Genomic DNA, 10,891 nt, shown 5'->3' on the forward strand with positions numbered 1-10,891 from the left:
AGCACATTTTACTAAAGTCAACAATCTCTATATACTTTAAAATGTGGAAATTTATTTATGTTTTGTCACTAAATAATTACTAAACTACCCATGATTCCTTTTCCCCCCCTCAAACCCCTGTTAAACTAGAAGTCCACAATCTCATAGCAAATCTCAGCTACAATACACACTGGTATCCCATTGGCATTTCTCTTCCTTTATATAACAACTTTCTAATTGGCTTAAGTATAGAATAATTGTGTCACAAAAGAAAAATTCCCCTCACCATTAAACTCAAACTCTGGACTATTAACATTAACTGAAGACTGACTCCTCCAACCCCCTAACCTAAGATTAAATGTGTACTAATCTATCACTGTATCAGTCAAGAAAAGCGTTCTGCTGCTGCCTCAGCCTTCACACTGCACAGAATCAGTTCATATATATTTCCCATTTGGGGTTTTGGGCAAAGTTCCATTGAGGTCTCGTCCAGGAAACTCCCCCAGGGCTTTAAGGGTCATAAGTCCTGCAGGTTTATGATGGTTTGGTTTTAACTTCTGACTACACTGGGCAAGATTTTACATACCTGATGATAGCAAGCCTTACTGTGGGCCAAAAAGCTCTGCAATCCAATTGGTGGTAAGTCCTGCTAATTCCCTAAAGCCTAGCAAGGAAGCTGAGAAGGAGGATAAAACACACAAAAAATAGAATTGTTGCTAGGCATACAGAATCTGGCCCTCTGAAAGTGTTAGAGGATTGACTTGTGAAAATGTATGCTTGTGAATTTTTATATAGAGAGTGTGTCTTGAGAATTCTATGGCCATGCTGCACTTGAAGATGGTGTCCCCTAAGATCATTTTGCAAATCGTGGGGAATCAAAAACTTGAATCTTGGAAGCTCTGAGCAATAAAAAGGAACCATAGGACCAGCAAGAGCTCTTTGACTTTTGACAACATGCTTACATCTTCCATGAGCAGTTTCCTCATATCCTTTCTCCTTCAGGTCTACCTGGTACTGCTAAAGGGCTGAAGGTTCCTTCATGTCTAAAAATTCACTTTCTAAAAAAATATCTCTGAGTGGTGTTTATGGTTCTGGTTAATGATCTTAATCCTATATTTGTTTTATTTCTTCAGCAAGAAAGAAAAAGCACAAACAAGTTTATTTATAATTATTTCTTCTTCCTTTTCTTCAGATTACATTTGGACTAAATCATCAACCTATAGATTAGCAGGAACCCCTTTGCAAAGACAGCTAAGTGTTCTCTGACAGAACTGTGTTACATCCAACATACTGTCAACATGTCACCTCACCTACAGCATCCCTCTCCCAGCAATAACCTGTAGCCACGCCCATAATCACTGAAATATTCCACATTTCTTTTAGGCAGTGAAGGAGACGGGTTTTAATCAGTAAGAAGATGTGTTTTAATCACATCTAATGCAATGTTTCACATGATAGAATGAGCCACAGACAGACAAACTCTGCTACCAACAGTTTTTTTCTTACTTTTTTTTCTGCATGCTTTTAGCACTGTTGTTAAACATTTGAACTTTTTGGATTCACTTTGCTGGTTGTGGTGCTATTTTTTTAAACCCTTACCTGGGTAATAAATCAATAAATATTTATTGCATTCTCTCCAGGGTTCGGCCTGTGCTACAAGTTGTAGAAAATATATTAGCCATGGAGGATATTTTTGTTCCCCTCACGAAGCTCATAATTAAGATAGGAAAAGAGGGTTAATAGCATGAAGCAACACCCGCACATAAGGTGCTATATTATGAGGGTCAAGTTACCCAGTTCATCTAGTATCAATGGTTCAGAACTTCTGGGCTCAGCAGAACTTTAAAGCTCAGATGAAGGCTCTGTAGTCTCCCCCGCCCCCCACAGAAATCTGCACATGGTTCATACAAATAAAATTTCACATTGATTCCAAAGGGGAAGGAGATGGTCCATGAACTTCCTGAAATCCATTCATGAATGCAAGAGAAGTTTATGGATCTCTCTCTTAAGAAATATAGAAGTTCAGAGGAGCAGGAGCTCATTTAATTCAAGAGGAAGTTAAAGGTGGTTTAGGAAAGGCACTGGGATTTAAAATTTACCTTGGATGGTAGATGATATTTAGAAGGGAAAGGAAATGAATCTTTCTGAGAGTATGTCATCTCATTTCATCAACAGAATAATTCAGTGAAGAAAGTACCATGTCCCTCATGCTAGAGAAATAGAGACTTAGGAAACTTAATAAATTGCCCAAGGTTACTCTCAGCTAATTAATTAGTTCCTGAGTTGGCTGGAAACTCATGTCTGTATGAAAACAAATCCTGAGCTGTTTCCACTGCACACTCTATTGAGGAGGGAGACAGTAAATCTTCTGTCATCTAACGACTATGTCCTTTAGTGTGCAGACATGATCTGATGGAGAGATTGGGGGTGAGGAATAAAACCCTTTTCTAGCTCTCGAGGAAAATTAAGTTGAATGAGGCCATGATTGAGATAGGTACTCTATTATTATTATATTACCTACAAACTGAGGACATCTAGTAAAAATAGGTATGAATGATGGTGATTTTTTTTTCAAACCATTATAAGTTTGGTATGGTGGGACAGAATTATTGTTTTCAACGTTCTGCTCTCTCCCTGTAATAAGATAATGTCTATTTTCATGTGACTTGCCTATACTTTCGAGTAAGCATCTCCACCCTATTGACCTTGGTTTTGGCCTTATAAAGTAATTGCTTTAACCAATGGACTGTACTGGAAATATCAGTGTGCCAGTTCAGAGCATAGCCTGCAAAGTTTTCTTATTCTCCTCATCTTCTGCTGTAGATAGTGGCTGCCCCTTCAGGCTGGATCATAGAATGAGCAGATATATGGAGCAGGTATGAACCCAACCTGTAGCCTGGAGGCAATTTCAGCTGAGCACAGTCAAACCAACAGTTCTTCAAATGACTAGTGGAACTGTGAGTGAGAACTAAGTGTTTACTGTGGTAAGTGACTGAGATTTTGAGGTTGTTTGTTACCACAGAAAACCCTGACTTTGGATGGTTGGTCAAGCGTGGCCTAAAGAATTTGAAACCAACCAAGAGTCCAAGTGTCACCAGAAAAACTCAAATGATATCAATGAGCCCTGGCCATGTCAATCTGTTAGATAGAGGGCTGTTCTGATACACCAAGGTTGTGGGTTTGATCCCCAGTCAGGGCACATAACAAGAATCAATCAATGAATGCATTAAAAAAGTAGAATAACAAATAAATGTCTCTCTCTCTCTCTCTCTCTCTCTCTCTCTCTCTCTCTCTTCTTTCCTCTCTTTCTCAAATCAATAAATTAAAAAATTTAATTAAAAAAAGCAAATGACGTCAAGGAAAATTCCAAAACCAAACTGAAGTAACCTGGTTGCGTCAACGAATAACGCAGATCAGATAGGATTCTTGGCTCTTTATTTTCCATCCCGGCAGTACGGGCCTCATCCTCCAGGGAGATGGTAGAAGGCTAAATGACATTCGAGGACAATGTGCTTGATGAGACAGTCCTCACTACACCTAAGAATCTGATTTGATTGTGAGTTTTCTCTTCTCTTTCTCATTCTCAGTGTGGACGGAGGAAGGAAGATGGATACAAGACAGGAAAATATGAGGAAATGGAAATCTCCTAAGCAGTTCATAAAGTTGACACCCAGGTTCTGAATAAGAGTATGTGATATCTTCTGAACACACACACACACACAGAATAAAGCAGACACGTTCTTGGTCCTACAAATGATTTCCGTGAGAACATTGTTTCAGTTATTGGCCACACAATCTCAATGCCAACCCTGACAAGGTCTAATTAGCATTCTGTCAATCATAATTCTCTACTGAGAGTTTTGTAGATGATGGAGTACCAGTGAGCAGACAGATGACCACCGATGTCTCATTAGCACAACCCCAGAACCTAATTACTTTAACGCATTTAAAAATCAGTCTGTGGTCTCAGCAAAATAAAAATAAAATGTAAAATATTGTCTACTTTTTATTTGATGCTGCTTCTTAGCTGTGCTGTTCCACTAAAACAACAGAGGACCAACGTTTGGGTGAAAGAGAAGTGGGGCAACAGGAACAAACACACTCACACATATCTTTTGATTCCACCCAATTGAACGCATTCTGAAATCACCAATGCCCGGGAGACGGACACTTGTAAAATTTGGTTTTTGTAAAAGAAGCTGTTAGGACTGCGGTTTTGGCTGCAGGACTCTGCTGGGCTTCAGCAGCTCAAGCGCGGGAGGCCAAGCCCTGTCCCAGGGCCAAATATTTGTCCACACTCTGCTCCCATGCAGTGAAGACTCAGCTCTGTCAACATGCCTGGGACTAGAGGAAGGTACTCCTCCTCCCATCCCACATATGAGAAGTGTCCCCTGGTCATGAAGTCATAGAGGCCTGAACACACACGCTTGAAGTGAGCTGCAGTGCTGATCCTCAGGGGAGACAGGGAAATCGGTCCGCATCCCACAGTGACTGACCCTGCGCAGGGAGAACACAATCTGCTCTCAGGATTGTGTGGCTTTTCCATTCAGGTGTTTCTAAGCTCTGCTATTAGATCATTATAATTTACAGACTCTCTCTACATAGGTGAATGGGTTGAAAGATCAGATGGTTTCATCAATGTAGTCTTTCTGTCAATGCAGTCTACCCAGACAATGAGAAACTTTGTTACAGGAAATCTATTCCTCAATTAGAGTCTCCCCCCCTTAGAGAACTAGTCCCAGCTGAATAGACCTTTCTTTCCTGTCAGGTACATGATGCGTTATCTACAAGGATATCAACATAACCATATTTTGAACTAAAGGGCTTTTTACTTTTAAGAAGTGGGGAATGGGAGAAAGTCGAGTTTAATGTGGCATCTGGCTTAGAGGACCTGATTCAATCTCTCCCAACAATTCAACAAAATACCTATAAAGACACAGAAAAAAATACAAACATTCCATTACCCAAATTGGAACTAAATAACCTATTTTCAGCATCTAGGACCAGTTTCTATTAAGTGGAAGAAGGCAAAATGGTATTAAAAACACAATCCATGATTCCTTGGGCTGTGACCACCAGAAACAGAGCTAGCGTCCCCCTCTCACCGGAAGAGTGGATAGAGGTAGGAAAGAAGCCCTGCCCCTTCTCAGTCTTCAATCCCTGGCTCAGAGATGCAAGCTATGTATTGATTGGATAACCCAGGCTATCTCCCTATGTGGGTGATGCTCTTTGAGGCCTGGTGCCATCCTCTGTCCACTCTTTACCCCGCCATCACTCTTTTTTCTATATCCAGTCATAGGTGGGAATTTCCAGAAAAAAATGCATGGAAGGTGCAAACCCCCAAAGTAAATTACAACAGGTAGGATGGCATCCCAAAAGTAGTCCCAGGAACAGTGTGTACTTGGGATTATAGCCCTTTAGGATCTCCATCAGGGTCAGTGTTAGGAGGCAGGATGAGATGTGATGAAGTGTCAATCTAACAGGAGCATTTGAGATTTCTCAGCTAGAGTTTGAGAATGGGTCTAGAAGCTATGCATGTTAACGTGCTATTCAGTTGTCCATTTGAAGAATGAGGTCAAAGGCAAAACCACAAACGTTGTCTTTGGAATATGGCATATTTCTCCTTCTTTATAAATAAGAAAGGGGGTGGAGGGGGTAATTACTAACATCAGACCCATAAAAATGCCAGAGAAAGAAAATAAACCCTAAATCTAAAGACATACAGGATAAACCAAAATTTGAAAATGATCCTGTATAATAAAAGCCTAATACACTAAGTGTCCAATCCTTCATTCAACCAGTCGCTATGATATGCACTGACCACCAGGGGGCAGACGCTCCAACCCAGTAGGTTAGCTTGCTGCTGGGGTCCTGCAGATTGGGATTGGGTGAGATGAGCCAGACCCACCCTGGAGCCAACCTCCAGCAGTCCCACCCCGGCCGGCCAATCTCCCATGTCCCTCCCTGGCCTCTAAAATATTTCTTCTAATTAATTTCCTTTCAATGTGCATGAATCCATGCACCAGGCCTCTAGTTTAATATAATAATCGAAGGAAATTTAAGAAAACCATCTCTCATCCCCAGTAAGAATATACAGAGGAGCAGAAAACTCATTGAAAATTGGCAAAAGTGATAATCCATCAAATAAGAGGAAAGGAATAAAGAGAAGGTAAGATAGAGACTGCCAAGAAGTGAACATTGAATAGCAAAACTTCAATATATATCTTAGAAATAAATAAAAAATTGACAATAACCAAGAACTAAAATTGTTTAAGACAGCATCAACTATTCAATAGATATTTGTTGCATATGCAATAGAAAGGCCTAAAAGAATGCTGACTTAGTTATGACCTCTCCAAAAACGCTAGGGCATTCAGTGGAACTAACTGGAGGAAAGAAATAAACTCTTCAATAGCTATGTGAGTTTGCCCTCTGTGGGGGCGTACCTGTAGATGCCGCAGAAAACTGCTGGTTCCGGGTGCGTGGCCACTGTGACCTCTGAATGTCCCTCTCAGGTATGTTGGCAGTTACTGGGGAAATGGAACCAATTATGGTCGAGGGTAGTCTGGGAAATGGGGCAAGTTTATAATAGTCTAGGAAATGGGCCAAGTTGATATTAATAGCTAGGGCAACGGGGCAAGTTAATATTAGTAGTTAGAGCAATGGGGCAAGTTGATATTAATAGCTAGGGCACTGGGGCAAGTTAATATTAGTAGTTAGAGCAACGGGGCAAAGTTGATTAGTAATGCCTTGGTAACGGGGCAAAAATTGATTAATGATGTTTTATGTAATTCACTCATTTTAGTAACTGCACTTAGCGACAATGATTGATTGTATAACCTTAAAGGAAATAAATAGGTTGCGACAGCGATCAAAAGGTGCCGTTGGCCATTCACCTGCTTCTTGTGTGGGTGTCTTATTTCTTATTTCTTTCTTAGGAGTTTCCTTCCCACAGCCTTCCCCTCTGATGAATGTTGTATGGATACTCATGGTGGAGGAGGGAGACGTAAAGAAACAACTTGGTGTGTGAACAGGATGACTAGAATAGACACACCTCTCTCTAACTAGTGGGTTTCAGATCAGTGTGTTTCCCCAGGCCCAGGTGGAAATGAGGTTATGCTCAATGGGGCACTTATTTTTTTTGCATTGAGGCAGCACTTTTTTATCCAGGAAAAGCCAGCAGTACCTTATAACAATTTTCTTAGCAAATGGTGGTGATGGGGTGGGGGGACCCAAACAGTGATTCCCACTTCATGGTTTGATAGGAAAAATATTTGGAGGATATCCATGAACATCTAGTGAGTCAACCAGCACAAGCAGCCTGCAAGAATTTGCAGAGATAGTCGTGTTCCTCGGTGGGCAACTACACATTCCATGTTGTTACACATCTATGTTTAGTCCCTGGCTTCATGTTAGATATGATTTATTCTGAACTCCTTATTATGCCTCTCCCACAAATCAAATCATGCTACAGTACACACTTAATTGAGGTTGAAATCCTTCCAAACATGTTTGGTGCTTGTTAACTTCATTATTTGAGGTTAACCAAAGGCAATGATGAAAACCTTTACCACCAACCTCTAAAGACAAATAGACGAAGTGCTAAAAGAATGACATCCAGTATCAGAACCGTAACAAATATCATCAGTCAGATCACCGAAGGCCGGCCACACCCCCAGCTGTGAGTCTGTCAGGCCCCATCCCCTCAGAAGGGCTGGGCTGGAGCAAAGGGCCAAAGGCAGGCTTCCTAAGAGAGCCCAGCCATTGACTCATTGGTTGGTCCTCTTCCCCTTCAATTATACTCCAACACATGCATGACCAGGAGGCTGGGCTGTTGGCATGGCCTCACCCTGGTAGCTGTCCTGCTGCCTGCACAGGAGAGAGGTTTCCGAGTCGGTGGGTGGGTGATGACTGGATGGGCATGGGCGTGGGAAAGAGGAAAGAAGATGAAGGACTTGGGAGTTGAACGCATGGTCAGTTTGGGTCTGCCACGGAACGGTTGTGTGATTTCATCTCCCGGAGCCTGTTTCTTTGGCTGTCAATGAGGATATGAGGAGTCACATTGCAGAGTTGTTGAGAGGAATAAATAAGACAAAGGAAACAAACACTTACCATTACAGTCAATATCCAAGCCCCTTGGAGGGATGAAGAGCTTGTAACTGGTAGCCTGGAGAATAGCTCAGCAAATAAATGGCGAGAGCAACAGTGGTGCTTAAAGAATCAGAACTCTGTCTTTGGAGTCTAACACACATAGGTTCAAACCTGGCATGAGCACAGGGAAGATACTTAAGGCACCACCAAACACACACACACTCACAGTCTATCACCTCTCCTATAAAGCAGGAATAATAGTAGCACCTACTTTTCTACTCTTTTTTTTAATTTTTTAAAAATATATTTTATTGATTTTTCACAGAGAGGAAGGGAGAGGGACAGAGAGCTAGAAACATCGATGAGAGAGAAACATTGACCAGCTGCCTCCTGCACACTCCCCACTGAGGATGTGCCCGCAACCAAGGTACATGCCCTTGACAGGAATCGAACCAGGGAACCTTCAGTCCGCAGGCCGATGCTCTATCCACTGAGCCAAACCGGTTAGGGCTACTTTTCTACTCTTGATGTAGGATTAAATAAGAGATTTGTAAAGTGCTCTGTGTAATACCTGGCATATCAATAGAACTCCATAAATCAACTATAATATTTAAAATCATTAGTAAATGCAGCTTGTTTTCATTTATATAATCTGATATTTTACTTAAAATATGAATATATAATAATACAATATAATTCTACCCTATATAATAAAAGGCTAATATGCAAATTGACCGAACTGTGGAACCACCAGTCTCTATGATGTGCACTGACCACCAGGGGGCAGACGCTCAACGCAGGAGCTGCCCCCTGGTGGTCAGTGCACTCCCACAGGGGGAGCGGCACTCAGCCAGAAGCTGGGCTTACGGCTGATGAGCAAAATGGCAGGTGGCAGGGAGCAGGCCTAAGCTGTCAGTCAGACATCCTTAGCACTGCAGAGGAGGCAGGAGAGGCTCCCGTCACCGCCGTTGCCCTACTTATTGGGTTAGTTTATTACAATAATTATTAGAATCATAGGGAGAATGGGTCCAGACTTCAGGTCTTTATCCTACCTCCATCCTCTCAAAAAAATACATTTGCTTAGAAATATTAGCCACAGTAAGATGAATTACTCATCTAATGATGACACAAGAGGCTCTGAAAACTTTTTCAGGAACCACTAACTCTGTGTCATGATCATGCTGATAGTACCTGGCATGACACAAGTCTACCCTTTAAGAGAAAGGAACCTCGGATACAAAATGATGTTGTGTGAGGGGTAATCCATAAAACCCGACCAGGCCACCAGATCTGCCTGGGAGAATTCTCAGAAAGCACAGAGGACAGGTAAGTGGCTAAACGCCCAAGGCCCCTCTCCTTACTGGCCCTGAGCACCAATCAGGGACCTCTAAGCCCCTATCACTGAGAGGCAAGAATACACTGAAATTCAAGTTCTTGGCAGAATCAAGCTTCAAGGGAAACACTAGCACAATATTGCCTGTGCAGTCACTCAGGTCATCCAGGGGAAAGTCTCAAACTGCAGTCGAGTGAGTGAAGTGATGAAGGGAAGTCTGAAAGGCAACCCCAGAAGGCCAGATCTGATGGGCAGAAATTCGGCAAGCCCCAGCCAGCGCCAGCAGAGCAAGCCATGTGGGATCTGGGATTATTCTCTTTCCCAGGGTTCTATGTGAATTTTGAGGATTCTAATTTTTTTTTCCCAGTGTGTTCAAAATTTAGTTATTTATGACCCCCAAAGGTGTAGATAATACCAACATGGTAGATCAGCCAGGTATAGTATGTTTTTTCTCACATATCAGAAACACTTTTTAACATTCCTTTCTGGATCAATATGAAAATTGTGGTGCTATTTGGCATATGTGATACTTTAGTTGTGATACTAATTGGCATATGTGATACTTCTGTGAGTCAAAAACACACAGTCTTGTTTTCTTATTTACAGGACCTGCAGATCCAAATATCATGGATCATTTAAGAGAGTAAGAGAAGGTCTGTCAAGTGTTTAAATAATTCATACTAATGGTATGTGTTCACATACAAATAGAACAACGCAATGATGTTCAAAAGAGATCCATTCTGTTTCTACAGTGTACACTACCATGTTAAAACCTTGCCTGAAATTGGACCTGGGCTGAGGCAGAAGTGTCAAGTACAAAGGTAGGAGGCTAAGGCAGCAGATGTGAGGGGAAGAGAAGGCAGGTGGGTGGGTAAAACAGAACATGGGCCAGCAGAGGATGGAGTCGCCCCCCCCCCACTACATTCCCTTCCTGGGGGGGCAGCTGCCCCACTCCTCACCCAGGGGATTAGTTGCCCCAACTATTCCAGCACTTTCGGCTAAATTTTTTTAAAAACATATTTTATTGATTTTTTACGGAGAGGGATAGAAAGTTAGAAACATCGATGAGAGAGAAACATTGATCAGCTACCTCCTGCACACTCCCCACTGAGGATGTGCCCGCAACCAAGGTACATGCCCTTGACTGGAATCAAACCCGGGACCCTTGAGTCCACAGGCCGATGCTCTATCCACTGAGCCAAACCGGTTAGGGCTCGGCTAAATTTTTTATTTAATTTTTAAAATATCTTCATTGTTAAAATATTACATGAGTCCTCCTTTTTCCCCCATTAACCTCTTCCAGCCTGCTCCAGTCTACCCTTCCCCCTTCAGGCCCTCACCACCATTGTCTGTGTCCATGGGTTATGGATATAGGCATACAAGTTCATTGGTTGATCTCTTCCTTCCCCATCTTTAGGCTAAATTTCCTCCTGTCCTCACCTTCAGTCCAGTTCTCGCCCTCAGCAGAAATTTGGGGTTTCAGTTACC

The 10,891-nt window shown here is 42.1% G+C and overlaps 1 long non-coding RNA gene across 2 annotated transcripts in view; it reads left to right on the forward strand.

Moving 5' to 3' along the window:
* Nucleotides 1-3,915, forward strand: part of LOC111827227 — a 41,275-nt gene extending 37,360 nt beyond the window's left edge. For both annotated transcript variants that reach the window (XR_002830724.1, XR_002830725.1), the window contains exon 4: nt 3,567-3,915. This is a non-coding gene — a long non-coding RNA (uncharacterized LOC111827227). The remainder of the gene's footprint in view (nt 1-3,566) is intronic.
* The last annotated feature ends 6,976 nt before the right edge of the window (nt 3,916-10,891 follow it).

The sequence above is a fragment of the Myotis lucifugus genome, unplaced genomic scaffold (genome assembly GCF_000147115.1).
Source record: "Myotis lucifugus unplaced genomic scaffold, Myoluc2.0 scaffold_144, whole genome shotgun sequence".
Classification (NCBI taxonomy): domain Eukaryota; kingdom Metazoa; phylum Chordata; class Mammalia; order Chiroptera; family Vespertilionidae; genus Myotis; species Myotis lucifugus.